This window comes from Ambystoma mexicanum, chromosome 10 (genome assembly GCF_040938575.1).
Source record: "Ambystoma mexicanum isolate Mex_15411 chromosome 10, UKY_AmexF1_1, whole genome shotgun sequence".
In the NCBI taxonomy this organism is placed as follows: Eukaryota; Metazoa; Chordata; class Amphibia; order Caudata; family Ambystomatidae; genus Ambystoma; species Ambystoma mexicanum.
Genome location: NC_090932.1, coordinates 436,123,723 through 436,136,829, shown reverse-complemented (window position 1 = coordinate 436,136,829; position 13,107 = coordinate 436,123,723).

Genomic DNA, 13,107 nt, shown 5'->3' with positions numbered 1-13,107 from the left:
CAGGATTGCAAGCTAATTACGTCTTTGTAATGCCCGTAAAGTGTGCTCATATTTATCAAGGTCTAGAACTAGACGAGGGGCTCTATTTTGCATGAGTTGAAGCATCTGCATACCAATTTGGTAAGCCCTCTGGAGACCCTTTTTCAGTAGTCGATTTTTGGGAGGTATAAAGCCGTGATTATTTTCATTTGGAGATTCTGGTCTAAAAAAATGAAGACTTTTCTTTAGGACATGCAGTTGGTAGTAGAAATGAGTTGTTAAAATGTCCATTTGTAATCTGAAAGAAAGACCTGCATTGAATAGTATCATCATAAATAACTTTATTCGGCTAATAGACATACAAGTAATCCACAGAACATTCTTCAAACCATAACACAGCGTAGATATACAGAAAATATTTACTGAATAACCATACATTGCATGTGATAAAAAGGATGACAATATAAAATGATTACAAACCCCTTTACATATTCCATTTAATGGATGGTTCAAAAACCTACTGATTCTGAAGCTTGCAATATTAAATATCTGTTTTTTGTAATGCCTGACTTCTTATTTCACCTTGATTGCCTAATGTAACTCAAAGTGCCCAGGCTGCCACAGGGGTTTCAACTTTTAGCAAATAGCATAGTGCTGGGCGGTATTGTAAGATGCCTTGGCCAGTTAACACTGGTACTAAGGGTTGTTACATGATATGGGCGAAAAAAAGGGCGGAAAAAAGAAAATGTCTTAAGTCTTCATTATATGATTTATACCCCATCCATCTCTGTTCCCTGGCATTACCAGATCTAGACGACAACATGGAACCACTATGTGCCTGTGTGCACTCAGAAGCATCGTCGGGAGGAGAGGGCAGGAGCCTTCTCTTCCACTAACCCACTGCGAGGGAAGGGAAGCGCCCGCGACAACATCCACAACCCACGGTGAGATGTGGCTGCGACCCTGAATCAGACTACAAATTGTCTGGTAATTATTGAATTTGAACCTTCATGTTGCCGTGCAAGTAACCGTCTACTCGATCCATCTAAATTCACAATAGCCATGATTCCAGCTATTTGCCGCCATTGCTGAAAGCACAGTCAATGGTCGCCACGTCCTTGGTACACTCTCTGCCCCACTTGCCTTGATCACCCGCCCCTGGCACCGGATTGGCCGATTGCACATACTTCCGCCGTCCGACCCCACCGATAGTCGGAAGCCGGAGTGCGGAAGCAGCTCCTCGTCGAAGGGCCGAGTACAAGGGCCTGTCCATGCCTGTGTGCACTCAGAAGCATCGTCGAGAGGAGAGGGCAGGAGCCTTCTCTTCCACTAACCCACTGCGAGGGAAGGGAAGCGCCCGCGACAACATCCACAACCCACGGTGAGATGTGGCTGCAACCCTGAATCAGACTACAAATTGTCTGGTAATTATTGAATTTGCACCTTCATGCCGCCGTGCAAGTTACCGTCTCCGCGATCCACCTAAATTCGAAATAGCCATGATTCCAGCTATTTGCCGCCATTGCTGAAAGCACAGTCAATGGCCGCCACGTCCTTGGTACACTCTCTGGCCCACTTCCCTTGATCACCCGCCCTCGGCACCGGATTGGCCGATTGCACATACTTCCGCCATCCGACCCCACCGATAGGCGGAAGCCGGAGTGCGGAAGCAGCTCCTCGTCGAAGGGCCGAGTACAAGGGCCTTTCCATGCCTGTGTGCACTCAGAAGCATCGTCGAGAGGAGAGGGCAGGAGCCTTCTCTTCCACTAACCCACTGCGAGGGAAGGGAAGCGCCCGCGACAGCATCCACAACCCACGGTGAGATGTGGCTGCAACCCTGAATCAGACTACAAATTGTCTGGTAATTATTGAATTTGCACCTACATGCTGCCGTGAAAGTTACCGTCTCCTCGATCCACCTAAATTCGAAATAGCCATGATTCCATCTATTTGCCGCCATTGCTGAAAGCACAGTCAATGGCTGCCACGTCCTTGGTACACTCTCTGCCCCACTTGCCTTGATCACCCGCCCTCGGCACCGGATTGGCCGATTGCACATACTTCCGCCGTCCGACCCCACCGATAGGCGGAAGCTGGAGTGCGGAAGCAGCTCCTCATCGAAGGGCCGAGTACAAGGGCCTGTCCGTGCCTGTCTGTGCCGTATGGGCCGTTGGCCAGGAATTCTGCCCAAATCACCTACTACACGCTAGTCCGTAAGAACAATTGTTCCCCTGACTTACTTTTATGCAACTCCTGCTGCCGTATCGCCGGCACTCACACTGACTTTCACAAGCAGCAAACCAAAGACTATGCGGGTTAATCCTCAATAACCAAGGTGTACTGATTGTGTTCTCCTGCCAGCCTCTAGCGGCCTTGCCACTGTGTTGCTTATGCCATTGTGTTCTCCTGCCAGCCTCTAGCGGCCATGTCACTGTGTTGCTAATGCCATTGTGTTCTCCTGCCAGCCTCTAGCGGCCTTGCCACTGTGTTGTCAATGCCATTGTGTTCTCCTGCCAGCCTCTGGCGGCCTTGCCAATGTGTTGCTAATGTCATTGTGTTCTCCTGCCAGCCTCTAGCGGCCTTGCCACTGTGTTGCTAATGCCATTGTGTTCTCCTTCCAGCCTCTAGTGGCCTTGCCACTGTGTTGCTAATGCCATTGTGTTCTCCTGCCAGCCTTTAGCGGCTTTGCCACTACGCACGCCACCACCAGCCCCTAGCTGCCTGCCCTACCAGGGCCACTACACCTACCATGACCGGCCCCTAGCACTAGCATTATACCGCATAGCACCATCCAGCTCAGTGCTCTAATGCATCCCCCTGCCACTCACCTCACAGCGCCCACTCCCCTCCTCTCCTCCTCCTCTATCTCGCTCATTACTCTCTCTCTCTGGGCCATCTGCAGCTTACTCCCTGCCTACCCAGACCTCTCGCCTCCATCCTCTGCAATGCCTCACACCTCCGTATTCACTTCACCACACACCACTCTCAACCACTGCATTACCAACCCCCCTGAACACCTCCTTAGGCGCTACAGACTAAGAACCTGCACTAAAGCCTAATTTTTGCTCTGCAGCTCCCCACCGTCTACCTACAGTAGGAACCAAAAGCTCAGCTATCGCACCCACATAACATCTTTACGCTCACACCCTCCAGTCCACGCACACACCCTCCACCTACATGTGCTCAAACATGCACCCCTCCCTCCATCACTCACAAGTGCTACCACCACCTCGCTCCCACCGAACCCACCACCTACCAACCGCATCCTAAAATGCGCACTTATTAATGCACGCTCCGTCCATGCCCATGCCATAGAGATCAATGACCTCATCACTACCCACAAACTAGACATATTAGCAGTATCTGAAACTTGGCTCCATGAGGCATCCAACCCATCCATACACCTTGCTCTCCCCCAAGATTACACCATCCTTAGGCAGGACCGCAAAACTTCTAAAGGTGGGGGCGTCGCCCTCATCCATAGAAATTCACTTGCCATTAGGCAGTGTAACCAACACTGGCACAACAACGCTGACCTTCTCTACGCCAAACTAGCTCTCTCCCCTAATTGCACCATCAACCTCCTAGTCACATACAGACCACCAGGCTCTCCCCCGGACGTCCAAAAGCATCTCCTCCAAATCATTAGTAACAACCTGAAAAGCTCCACCAAAACCATTCTACTTGGTGACCTGAACCTTGGCCTAGATGACTCTAAGGACAAAGCTGCCACACACGTGGCCAACAATCTTTCCAACATGGGATTCATCCACAAAATCAACAAACCTACTCACTGCAAATGTCGGTCCATTAACTGGGTAGCAGATCATAACTGTTCATCATCCATCACCTCCATCTCAGCCCTCCCCTGGACAGATCACCATCTCATCCAATTCTCCATCTCCACCACACCCACCCGTAAAACCCTTACTTATGCACCCCCCGCCAAAGTCAGAAGCTCCTAAAAGCTCACAGCGACCAATCTTGCCCCTCTTCTTGATATCCCTGAACTCAAGCATCCCTTCATCCAAGACCCCACCTCTCTCGCTAACATCTACAACAACGCCCTCGCCCAAGCCATTGACTCTATCGCTCCGCTGGAAGACAAAAAAGGAAAAAAATCCATGCACTCCAACTCTTAGTTCTCAGAAGAACTATCTGCCTTGCGCACCTTGAAGCGCAAAGCCCTAACCAACTGGCAATCCATGCCCAACCAATCCTCGCTCAACGAGTTCAAAGAAATCTCACGAACCTACAAAAAGGCCATCTTCAAAGCTAAATCCGAATCATACAATCAAAGAATAACCAAGTCCAGCTCCAAAACCAGAGAAATATTCTCTACCTTTAAAGAGCTCACCACTCCCGAGTCCAGCCCAGACGAAATCATCAAGGATAAAGCTTGGTGCACAGGCATCCAGACAGCCCTCCTAAATAAAGTCAAAATGCTTCAAGACAAAATTGCATCCCAAAGTAAAGCACTCAATACCTCCGCCACGCCTCTCTCTCTCTCCCCCCTCACAATCCTCACCCGCAAACACCCCTCTTTGCCTTCAGAGAAGTCACAGAACTAAAACTGCCGCTCTACTCAAAAACATCAAACCCTCCACTTGCAAGGGGGACATATGCCCTCCCACTATCATCAAAGAGTGCTCACAAGCCCTCACCCCCATCATCACAGCTTTCATCAATGCTTCCTTCTCCTAAGGAAACATACCTCAGTACCTAAAAGAAGCCTGGGTTCGCCCACTCTTAAAAAAACCCTCCTTAGATCCCACTTCCCCCAGCAACTATCGCCCAATCACCACCGTCCCCTTCATCCTCAAAATCCTCGATAAAGCAGCCCACAACCAAATTCAGCAATACATAGAGACCCATGCTATCCTAAGCAGAAGAGAATCGGGCTTTCGCAAAGGCCATGGGACCAAAACTGCCCTACTAGATTTAAAAAATCAAATCACCAAAATAATGGACACAGGCAAACCTGCTCTCCTTCTGCTACTCGACCTCTCTACAGCATTTGATTTAGTAGACCATGACATCCTCACATCTCACCTTTTCAATGCAGCACACTTCTCCCTTAAAGCAACCTCTTGGATCACCTCCTTTCTAGAAGGTCGAGCCATGAAGGTGTATTCTGACCAGGCCAATGCTCCTCCGACCACCATAAGCTGTGGAGTCCCACAAGGGTCTTGCACTGCACCGACTCTATACAACCTCTTCACTAAACCCCTCTTCGACCTACTGGACTCCCTCGGCATAGCTTACACAAACTATGCCAATGACACACAAGTCCTCCTCCCCCTCACTGGAGACTATGCCCGAGACACAGAAACCCTCCTTAACATTTACTCCACGATCCAAGCATGGATGGCGATCAATGGCCTCTGCCTTAACGGGGACAAAACAGAGATCACCATCCTGGCACCCAGCGAAATCCTTTCCAAGCTCAGCCAAGACTACTCACACATAACCATCGACAACACCAACATAACTGTCTCCACTGCTGTGAAGACCCTAGGAGTATACTTGGACGCTACTCTCTCCATGACGAGACAAGTCGACGCCATCTCCTCCTCCTCCGCACTGACCACCAAACTCATCTTCACCATAAAATCCTATTTTACCACTCCCAACTGCCTCTCCATCGCTAGAGCCACCATAGGAGCCAGGCTAGACTATTGCAACGTCCTCTTAGCCGGCACTTCAACTAAAAATCTACACAAGCTCCAAACAGTGCAAAACAATGCTCTTCACACTGCCCTGCACATCCCCAAATTCGATCATGTGTCGCAGGCCAGAAGAAATACTCACTGGCTCCCAGTTAAAGAAAGAATTAACTTCAAAGTACTCTCCCTTACACACAAATGCATCAACCACACCGCTCCCTCCTACCTAGCAGAAACCATCATCAGGAAATCCTCACTTCATCCTATAAGAACCCCCCCATGACAACCAACTCCGAGTTCCCACCATAAGAAGAGCGAAAGCTGGAGGCATTGGCTTCCCACACATAGCACCTAAGCTCTGGAACAACCTCCCTAACTCTCTCAGAGCGGAACCCTTGCTGCTTTCCTTTTGGAAATCCCTCAAAACCATGCTCTTCACATAACCACCTCCCACCCCCCATCCGACATGAACAACACATATTCCCTGATGTCTTATGTATGTAACTAAAACATGATACTGTTAATCTAAATGCCTTGTAAACGTATTTTATCTAAAACATGATACCTCAAATCAAAATGCATGTAAACTTAACAACCTTCCTTCTGTAACCAGCCAAATGCTTATATGTAACAGCGCCACGATGCCCACGGGCTGAGCGTGCTCTTTAAAAATACGAATAAATAAATAAATACATAAATAAATAAGCAATTAAACCGTGCATGAGTAATCAGAGCTCTCTCCACCATATGATTACTCCACAAAAGATAGTCCTCGATTTTAAGATCACCAATTATCATATGTCTCCTGTTTGACTGGAAATTTAGTTCTTGGAATTTTCTATTAGTGTGGAAATAACTTTTCATCGGTGCAACCAAATCACTCTGCACCAGCCGGGTTAAGTGATTTGGGTTGATAAAATGTGTCTCAATGTTAATATCATGTCATAGCTGCTTTACATGTTTAAACCATAGGATGTTTCCAACCCCTGCTTCACCCAACAGCTCAGTAATCAAGAATTGTGTCAGTGATGCACATGGATTTGCCTAGATACACAGCCAAAAAGGCAGGTTGCATAAACAGCTTGTCTTGTAAATAGTTTAAGTTCAGCTCAAGGTGTACAGCAGATTTGGGAACTGATTTTGGAACTCCCAAAATACCTTTCATAAAGTATTTTTCTAATACCTGCAGCTCTGATGTTTGTTAAAAGCTACACGTTACACCCCTGTATTTTGCCATTGATTTTGTTTTACTGCGTACATTTTCAAAACCGTGTTAACGGATTGACTTTTGCATTTCTTCCCTAATCTGCTTATCCCCCCATATGATTTTGTCATGTGGATTCCTTGTTTCTCCCAATGAGTCTTTTGAGACAATGTACTTGAGAAGCGAATGCCCAAGTAATCAAATTAATGTACTCATGGAATAAGACTGTCGTTGCTGGTCATTGCTGGTACTTTCAACTGCCTCCTCCCTCTTTCACACACTAAACCTGCAGATGTTGCTGTATTTACTTGTAGATCTAAGGCATTCATATACTCTGTATATTTCCTTCCCACGCCCAATGGAGGAGCTCTGCAATACTCGTATACTTTTTTTTAGTGCTCGCCTTACTGAAGGCTCATATAGTGTCACACAAATCTGCGCCCCTGTGCCCACAGCGAGCCATGAAATGGGGCGAAGTATAGGAAATATATTTGTATTCATTTGGAATATAGATAATAGAGATCACACTAAAACGACACATGCCACCTTCTGTGTGGCTCACAATTAAACTTCTTGTTACACAACTAATTCACAGAAGTCGGTTGATAAAAACACAAATCACAATACTTTAACTTATACAGATTTCACTTCAAGAAATCATTAAACTGGTCATTGAACACAAGCAATTTACGTCTATAGTGCTGTACAATTTCAATTTTCCTGCGCACTTAAAAATCTGCCAGTTTGGGTTATAGATTGATACAAATGCACATGGCAATTAGGATTTCACCAACACTTTTGTTTTAAAATAAACATATGGTGACTTAGTGGTTTTCAGACCCCCCACTCACTGAAAGGTCTGTGTTGGGGAAGTTGGACAGTAAAAATTAGGATGATTTGAGAATGTCGGATTTCAGACCCCTGTCCACTTAAAGGCCTGTGTTAGGGAAGCTGGATATAAAAAATTGAGATGATTGTCGAATTTCGAATTTCAGACTCCCCTCCACTTAACGGCCTGTGTTGAGGAAAGCTGGACCCATGGGGTTCCCCAAATAAATTACAGTCTATAGTTTCCAGTGCACCCTGGGAATGAGCTTCGTTAATTCACCCAGTGGTAAATCAAAATTCACCCAGTGGTGTTCTGCCAAGGGGAATTATTAAATTAATATTTTGTGTTAAATAGGCTAAGGATCTACACAATTCCCACCCGCCCCCCCAACCACAAAAAATTGAAAGAATTTAAGGCAAGCAGACTCCCCCACCTTTTTGTTTCAAATGGCACAATTCTACTTACATTAAACCCTGTGTTTAAAGTTCAAGAAGCCAGCCGCATTTCAAGACCCTCTGGGAGGACAGGGCAGTGGTCTGGTCACTCCACTCTCAATGATGGTCCCCAGCTCTTCGCCACAGGAACCAGTCAGCTTGCAGGCCTTCCAAGTAATAGGTCAATCCACCCAGATGCAATTTCCACATAATCTCTTTTATGGGTTTCCTTTTGGCTGTCAGTTGGTACATTTCAGCAGCTCTTTTCTTTCCTCACAGTGCATTCTCTTTATACATCAGTAATGACACCATCAAGAGTTCAATACTGGACAATGCCCTGAAAGAAATCTCACAACCAGGATTGGACAGTTAACCTTTTCTCGACCCCCAAGTCCAGCCTAACCCTAAGGATTGGTTTAACAGTCTGGAGCGGACATATGGCAACTTCCATTTTAAATTCCCTTTTGTTCCCATATCAACTTTTTGACAAAAATCAGTTATGTGGCAAAAACGTTGTGATTTACAATTACTTGCCATAATGTATATAGATATATTCCGCTTCAGCTAATCATGGGGAATTTAATAAAACAACAGCCAGGTCTGCACTATGTTGAATGGGAATTTGGAAATGTTTTGCGATTTTTACAAAAAGCATAATAGTTATGCATATGCAACATGCTCCTCACATTACCCTCCATCAGTTGGCCAACTCTAAAATGTGGATCATGTTCTGAAGAGCCAGGAACAACTTTTTAGCTGGTCATTATAATTCCGTAAGTCACAGGTGGATGAATTGTATTTCAACAAAATCACGTGGAAATTATTTTTAAAAAAGCAACACCCATGTAATCAGTGTGACTTGTGGTTTCTTGGAAAATCTTCCAATTGTGATTGTTCATTTAAACAAAAGGAATCTTCCTATGGGCAAATATGAGCTTCCCTTACTCCAGAACATTTGCAACTCTTAGCCAGCTTGTGACCAGAGCTTATTAGCCTCTTTGTTGTTTGAATTCAGAGTTCAGGCTTGATTGCCGCCCCTGTTTTCACACCCCCACCTACATTCTGGTCATGCACTGGTGACAACATTTGGCCTGCACAGAACTACCCTCAGAGGGTAGTAACGCTCTATTGCCTAATACATTGGAATCAAGGACTCCCTTGCTCATCACCATCAACAGCATTGTCCCGCCGGAGAAAGTCAAGGTCACTGACGAATCAAGGAGAATCCGCCGGTGGGTTTCCCGCCACCCAAAGTCCTCAAAATGCTGACAAAGATCCGAAAGCCAGCTGTGGTCAAGTCCCGATTTCCGACGCCAACCGCTGCCGACCCAACTTCTTTGCTGGGCCTACGTTCTTCATTGACTCTTTGTGGCAACAAACTATCCTCGTGAGGTTTACCGCACACCTCATCTTCGCAGGACGTCCAAAATCGATCGCCAATGAGCACCGCGAATACCAGGCTGATGTCTCAACAACATTGTTCACCTTCTCTTCAAGGGATCTCGACGATCCGTAGTCTGTGCCTTAAAGGGAGTTCACTCAAGAAGGATCTGTCGGCCACAATTACATACATAAATACATATTTTCTTACAAACAAACGGAGTGGGGGATCTCTTAGTCTCCATCTTTCACACACCAATGCGACACCTACAAATCTAAATTAAAATACTGGTCAAAGGGGTTTTACAGTGATATCAAAAAAAGCTCCTCAAACCATACTTTATTTACAGGTTGCCCAGGTGGGGGGATCCCCACACAGAACTGTGTCTAGTGTTAGGGGCCCAGTATTCTGCCAATTGTTTAACCAACTTGTATTCCTCCAGGTCTATTGTTGAACCCCTTTGCTATTGATTTGTATGCCATTTGAAACTGTCAGCACTTAGTGCATTTTAATGAAATCAAGAGTACGTGTGGTACCACATAGAGACTGTGTCCATTTATCATTATAGTATTACCTGCGTCCAAAGTGTGTTATTGTGTGTTTATATATTCTAAACCTTAATTATATAAAGAACAGTGTTATCACTATCATCATGTGTGGACATTCTATTGTGGGGCTTAAGGGCTACACCGTACTTAAGAACCAGCCGGCATCACCTCCTGAGAGCTTAACCCTTGATTGCTCACCCATAGCAACCCTATAGAGAATCTTGACTGGGGTGCTCTGTGCTTCTACTCTGCCATATAGAGGGCAGGAGTACCCAAACGCCCCTCCAGTCTTTACAGTCACACTCAAAACCTCACAGGAATGGAACTTGTAAAATGCCCTTTTTTTTACCTCTACACAGAGCATTCATAGTGGCACCCACCACCGTCCTAACCTCTGCAAGCACATTCCCAGGACAGAGAAAAGCACTAGCCTATCCAATGTCTACTTCTATTTCCAGTGATTACAGCAGCACAGGTTCAAGTCTGTATTCTTCTAAATGAGATTCCTGTGTTCACTCTAATGCATTGAACCATATCTGGTAAGGTTTAGACACATTTGCAACAGAACAAATGTTCATATCACAAATACGGCTGGGGAATTACTTGAGCTGTTTCTCAGAGATAATGATCTGCTGACTATACATGAAGAGTCTACTCTTTATACACACAGCAAAGTGGAGAGCAGTGGACAACCCTAAGCAGGCTGGCAATGATATATCCATGTTGCTCTGCTGACTACATGAACTCGGAAGACTTCTAGAGAGATGGAGGACATCACAGGACCTAGAAGGACAGGTCACACATATGCTGTCCCAGATTATGAGGGTTTGGGGCAAGGGCAACAGCATCTGTGACATATGAATATGTCCCTGCTGTTGATGACCCAGATATTGATAATGGACAGGATGGCACATCATCCAATGGTGGCTTTAGACTTTTCCTTGCAACACATATACAAACCATCATGCTGAAAGTTTATCTGCTGCTAACTCTAAGTAATGTAGAAACAGAAATGCACAATCTACCCACCAACTTTAATACGCCTTAGAAATTAATCACTGACAAAATAGGGGCATATATTAAGCTAGCCATGTGTGTTGTAGTGTGAAATGTACAGGAGCAGCAACATCCCTTTATAGTACAGATTCTAACTTCACAAGGTCTTCAGACCCTCCCTTCAAAAGTGAGTGAAAAATGATGATTTGAGCCTCACTTTCTGCACACACAATTCACATAATAATAACCAAGCATCTCTACTAAATATTTCACCAGGCAATGCCCCGGATCACATTGTTTCATCCACACCACGACACACAAATACAACAGAAGGAAAGGTCCAGACAAGCTGCATGGATGCCCCAGTAAGAAATCAAAGAACATTCGATCTAACACTTCACATCACATTGATTTTAGTGGTGATTCTACTAAGGAGGTCAACCCAATTGTGCTGATGTTCCATTAACCTACACGCTAATAAAGACAGAGGTTCTAGGACCTCTGCTAGATGGACTTGGCTTAGGAGCAATAACGGTTACACATTTAGTGACAAGTGACATACTATAGTTGAGAGTGTGGGGAGTGTTGAGTCTCTATTATATTCAAAGAGTGAAAGTGAAACTAGCACCTGTGTACTTACAAATGTAATAACTAACCCATCTGACCAACCTCTTTCAGATTTAGATGTTCTCACTTCAGAAGCTAGCATACGCCCTGCAAAAGAAAACACATATCAGTCCGCCTCCTCCTTACCTCCTTAAAGCTATGCACAGGGATTATGAGATTCTGTCCTTTAGTAATAAAGATATTACATCCCACATCATGAAGGTTGTCTTAACGAAGATCTTGGCATGTTCTGGTAACAATCTGTTAACACTAGTCTATTTTTATCAGACCCATCTTTGCCCAATGTGAGAAGCCGAAGATCCAGCACAGAATGCATAATCATAGACAGTGTGGTCTACTTTCTATGACTATGGGCCTCATTACACGGTAGGCGGAGAACCATGGCGCTATTAGCGCCATGGTTCATGCCGGTAAAATACTGGCACCGCCTTGGTGGAAAGGGGAATTACCGCCCCATTCCAAGGTTGGCAGGGCGGTAATTCCCCCTTCCACCATTGCCCTTCCCCATTCCCATTTTTGCCCCATAGGGCATAATGGGAATGGGGAAGGCGCTAATTACGGTACCGCAAATTGCGGTACCGTAATTAGCTCCCTGGGTCCCTCTGCGGGTTGGTTTTTAACGCCTGCAAAAAGCAGGCGTTAAATTCCCCAACCCGCAAAGGGACCTCGTAGTAAGGTGGTAAGGATTTACCGGTACCGGTAAAATACCGGTAGCGGTAAACCCTTACCGCCTACCGTGTAATGAGGCCCTATGCATGCAGCGCACAGAGGAGGAGGAAGCAGAACGAGGTGGTATGGAAGAGGAGGTAAGGAGAGGATGGGTGTGGGTGAAGAGGTATGGCATGAGAGTGCAGTAGCTGGGGAGGGATCAGCAAGGCGTGGGGGTAGTGACAGATCCCCCATTGAGAAGAGATATATAGCAGGGGGGTGTAATGGGGCCGAAGCCCCCCATTCAGAGGTCAGATGTGGAGGGAGAAGAATATGGGTGGCAGAGCCTCTCTTCCAGGGGAGATGAATGTAGCCAAATCTATTCATCAAAGAGGGGAGGTTGGTTTGTGAGCTTCAATGAGTCTGAGTCAGAGATTCGAGTTTCAGTGTGTTGCACTTCAGTGCAAACACATAGAACACGCAGAATATACAGATGATGCAGAGGCATACACAGACATTACCCATAAGTCTAAACATGACAGCTATTCACTCTGGGATATTATCACTTTTCCAGATTCAGGACCACACAACCAAAGGATCCATCAAGGAACTCTCTAACAAACCAACCTTCACTAGCTTCTCATGTACTTAGTCAGCGTCAATCCTGGGAAGAGTTTTCCCTTGTGCTACTAGATGGAAAAGAAGTAACTGTAACTGCTTCTAACAGCTTTCAAGTACTTTGGTGTAGGGATTGTGAATGATCATTGTGGGGAGAGGTATGCATGCATTCAAATA